The sequence below is a fragment of the Sardina pilchardus genome, chromosome 17 (genome assembly GCF_963854185.1).
Source record: "Sardina pilchardus chromosome 17, fSarPil1.1, whole genome shotgun sequence".
Classification (NCBI taxonomy): domain Eukaryota; kingdom Metazoa; phylum Chordata; class Actinopteri; order Clupeiformes; family Clupeidae; genus Sardina; species Sardina pilchardus.
The window spans coordinates 23015506-23020061 of record NC_085010.1 but is presented as its reverse complement, the minus strand read 5'-3'; the positions used below and the strand labels follow the sequence as shown (position 1 = coordinate 23020061).

Genomic DNA, 4556 nt, shown 5'->3' with positions numbered 1-4556 from the left:
CAACCCTTCTCAGTATAACAAACCACACCAATTCTGTCTGTCCAGATTAGCCACAAGGCCACGTCCATAGAACAACCCCCCACCCCCCCTTCCCCTTCCCCGTCTCAAACCACTCTGTTACCAAAACAAGCCCAGGAGATTGGAGGTCAGACTATTTATTGAGCATGTGTCCAGGAAGAAAGAGAAACGGCCCAAAGAAACTCTTTACTGAAGCCTCCGGGAGTCAGTAAGAACCAGCATGAGATGTCTGGTTGTTTTTTGGGGGGAAAAACAAACAAACTGTACAAAGCAGACAAAACAACAACAACAAAAAAAACAATACAAAACAAACACACACTACAAAGGAAAAAAGACTTTTTTTGTTTCCGTCTCTCGAGCGAGCAGCTTGGACAACATCAGGCTGGAGAAACAAGCAAACAAAACAAACACAGGCACACAAGCGGTGCGGACGTTTTAAAAAAACTCACAAGGATTCCAAACGACCGAGCCTGACTTATATAAAAAAAATAATGGCCTCATGTACTGCCAAAAAAGAAGACATTTTATGTTTGTGAATATCCCACCTGCAGTAGTTGTTGATGTTAGAGACAATTGCTGGTTCAATTCAAATTGTTCTGTTGTCATTTGCACAGGAGTAGTATCAGATATTAATGTCACTGCCTGTACGTTGCTTCAGAAAGTTTTAAAAACAGTGTTTTTTGTTATCGTTCCAGTTCTTTTTTCTTAACCATGCCTTTTGGAATGTTTTGTTGTTCTTTTTTTTGTCGAGTTACAAAAGAAACGCCAACTGTAAATTCCCATTTCTGAATTCTCAAAGAGAGAAACACCACACGGTATACACGACTGTTGCAGCTGTCCAAAAAAAAATAGAAAAGAAAAAGAAAGAAAAAAATAGGTCTCTATCTTTGTGCTGGGACGTGACGTGTGATAAGTTGAGATGTAACTGTTTGTGAGTACCACGCTACTAGAAGAAGGAAAAAAACGAAACCAAGAAAAAAATGGCTTAGGGATGCATTTCTGCGTATTCTTCTACCGTTGTCTTTTACCTCCTCTTTGGAAAAGCTTTGTCTACCTGCAAACAGTCACAGGCAACAGCTGCAAACCAAAGCCTACACTATCAATGGCCAATAGATTAGTCAGAAGGTACACCTTCTGTAACTTTAACCTAGTACAAAGAGAAGCTTTTTTTGTTTGTCTGCTAACTACCTTCGATGAACCTCTGGGATTGTCTCTAATACCCTGTACAAAGATTTTCGGACAGAGGAGCCGATTTTAAATGTATAATTTGATGAGGAGTTGTAGAGGGTCCACTTTTGGGAGGGGGTTACATTGTGTGTATTAGGGGAGGGGAATTGTTGTCGTTTAGCCGAAGGTACATATTGGGAACCATTAACGAGCAGCTATAGATGGACCATGACCAAAACTAATATTTGTGTATCAGTGGAAGTACAAAAAAACATGTTGTTGTTGATGTTGTTGCTGTGGAGATTTTTTTTTTTTTTTTTCCTGTATCACTTTTTAATTTGTTATTTTTTTTATTTTTCTAACTTTATTCTTTGTTTTTGATCACTTGTGTTGCCATTGTGTTATTGTTTTTTCTAGTGAATGTGTACTGTTCTGTGGGACTGTCAATGAAACGTCACGTCTTTATATCGCCATTCTGCCAGCGTAGGGCTGGTCGAGCGCAAAACCGAAACTGAAAAAAAAAAACATTGTAACCAAACATTTTATGATATCTAGATAAGCCAAAAAATCAATTTTCTCAAGTTGTGGTAAGACGATGTGGCTTGGTCATTGTGTAAAAGCAAATAATAATAGCCATCATAGCGAGGGGTTCCAGAGGAAGAAAAATACAAATCTTTTCTAGGTGATTTTTGCTTCATAGCACGACGTGTGAGCTCTGTCTGTATAAACCAGCCTGTCAACTGCAGAGACTCACCCCTCTGTCAGCTGTGAGGCCTCATGTCGTGTCTGAGGTAAAGGAGCAGGGCCGCGTTTCCCAGACTCGTTAAGAAGCTCCTAAGTGCTAAGAACTTCTTAGGAGCGTTTTAAGAACGCTCCTAAGAAGTTCTTTCCACTTAGGAGCTTCTTAACAAATCTGAGAAACACGGCTCAGGTCGATGTGTAGATGTGGCCACGGTATGGGCTTCTCTGTAGCAAATATCATCTAGAAAAGTACACGTCGCTTTAACACTCACGTTTCTTCAGTCAAACCAAAGTAACACAAATTCTGCCTCTACGTATACGTGATAGAACTGCTTCAACTGTGCACCAGATCGAAATCTCGCACGCAGTCCAGTTTGATATTTTTTTGTTTATTTACTTCAAATTGTTTTTTTTTTTTTGTTTTTTTTTTCCTTTAGCTTTTTTCATTTTCCTCTTTTTAGTCAGCCGACTTTCCCGGTCCTCGTTCATGGCCAACTACCAATGCAGAAGGGTGTCTACAACCTAAAAATGCTTTGTATTGTATTTACAATATTGATGTGTGTCTACTTTAAATGTATGGGTAAATTCCGTGCATATGTTTGATTTCCAGTGTGGTGCCACAGCCAAGAGGTTTGATGCTAGAGCTTAGTGTGACTGCACACACACACACACACACACACACACACACACACACATGCACTTACACTCACATTAACACACATTCATGTGTGACACATTCTTACTTACACTTACACTAACAACACTCATGCAGCACATACATGCACACGCACACAGGCACGTGTGTACTTAAATGCACACTTACACACACACACACACACACACCAGTTCCACTCAAAGACGGAGCTGGGCCCAGGAACAAAGCTTATTCCTCCTGCTTTGCTGGAGTCAGCGAATCGACTTGAAAACGACGTTCATAATAATCTTATCACACCAAATATACGGACGCCGTGTCTTTCAAATAAAAAAAAAGGAAGGCTTTCTCCCACCCACTTACCCCAAAAAAAGGCTTTCTAAAGAAAAAAAGGTTCTACCTCTGCACAACAATATATTTTTTTTTTCTTTCCCAACAATTACGTCAGATTGCACGCCTAACCCGAACGCCACAAGAGCTCTCTTTCTTCGCTCTTCTCTCTCTCTCTGCTCTTCTGGGCTGGTCTCCATGGACACGGCCGTCAGGCGGTTTACATTCCCTGTGTCAGACCTGGCAGATTTGCTTTGTGAAAGGTTGTCCTCGAACATTTGTAGAATGATTATGTAAAAAAAAAACTAAAAAAAAACTCGACCTGTAAGGGGATATTGTGTTTTAAAAAATGCATGTCTAAACTCATTTGGTGGACTGGAAATAAGAATGAATAAAAAAGCATCTAAATGTGAAGCATTGGGATGATGGCCTACTGTTAGCGTACCATGCATATGAATGCATACCTCAGCTGTGTTGCTTTGGGAAGGACAAAAATGACTCTACCACAGAATGCATATAACCTGTAGATTTTGCATGGGTTTTGTAAAAATGAACAAAAAAAATATTAAAAAGACAAAAAAAAAGAAAAAAAGTCTAAAATAGTTGCTTGCACATAATACCAGGAAGACCTCCAGAAATGCAGTCTGCTCCCTCTCTAGATATTAGGATTGTCTGGGATTCTTCTGGGATGATTCGTCTGTATTTTGATAATTGTGCATATTATGTATAAAAACATTGTTGGTGGACCCATACAAATTTACCAGACATTTTTTTCTAAGCTGAGAAAAAAAGAAATCAGTGTTTCTTTTCTGAGTTTCATGAAGAATTTTTACTGTTCTCTCTCTCTCTCTCTCATTGCTTGCTAAGACTAGCAACCCTGCTTTCTTTCTGCATCTGCTTTGCGTAGCTGTAAGGCTTTAAACTAATGTGTGTATTTATTGCTTGTACCTCTGTGAATACGTTATGAAGCATCATGTCTGGCCGTTGAGTCTCATATCCTTTCTACTCTCTAATAATCGGGAAAATGATCCCCTGTGTATACAGTAAATTGGAACTGTAGCAAAAAAACATGTTTATGTAATTGGTGAATAACTTTTTTTAATCAGTCTTTATATTTTTTGTTTTGTTTGATTGTTTTCTTTCTCTTGTTTTCATTTTTTTATTTTGTTTTGATTGAGGGTTACTCATTTTTGATACTTTTCATTACCGTGTACTGTGTCCATATGTTTAAGATAGGAGAGTAGAGGTCATCATTGAGAGTCGTAAAAAAAAAAAAACAAGCTGTTATTATTTTCTGTATCCATGGCTTTTTTTCACTGCTGAAGAAAAATAAAGGACCAAAACTTAGGAAATTTGAAAAAGCAACTGTCTACCTCGAACACCGGGGAGTGCTGCACTTTTCTTGCTTCAATCCATCCATCCATCTTTCATCCACACGAAAGCTGATGCTGTGGAAATTGAGAGTCATTACACTTTCATGCCTTGTGCAGGACAGAACAGCTGCTGAGAATGAAGAGAGTGAGGGAGCGAGAGAGGGAGGGAGGGAGGGAGGGAGGGAGAGATACAGAGAAGAAGGGGGAAGAATGAAGGAAAAAACAATGAAAGTTTAATGGTCATGTTACAAGCCTTTGTTGCAGCCTTCCAACAC

The 4556-nt window shown here is 39.2% G+C and overlaps 1 protein-coding gene across 1 annotated transcript in view; it reads left to right on the top strand.

Annotated features, from left to right (window-relative positions):
• foxp2 (forkhead box P2) overlaps positions 1-271 on the top strand; it is a 136904-nt gene extending 136633 nt beyond the window's left edge. Inside the window, 1 exon segment of the mRNA XM_062518225.1 lies at positions 1-271. This exon segment is cut by the window's left edge and continues 164 nt beyond it. The gene's annotated coding sequence lies outside the window, so the exon portion shown is untranslated.
• Positions 272-4556: the final 4285 nt, after the last annotated feature.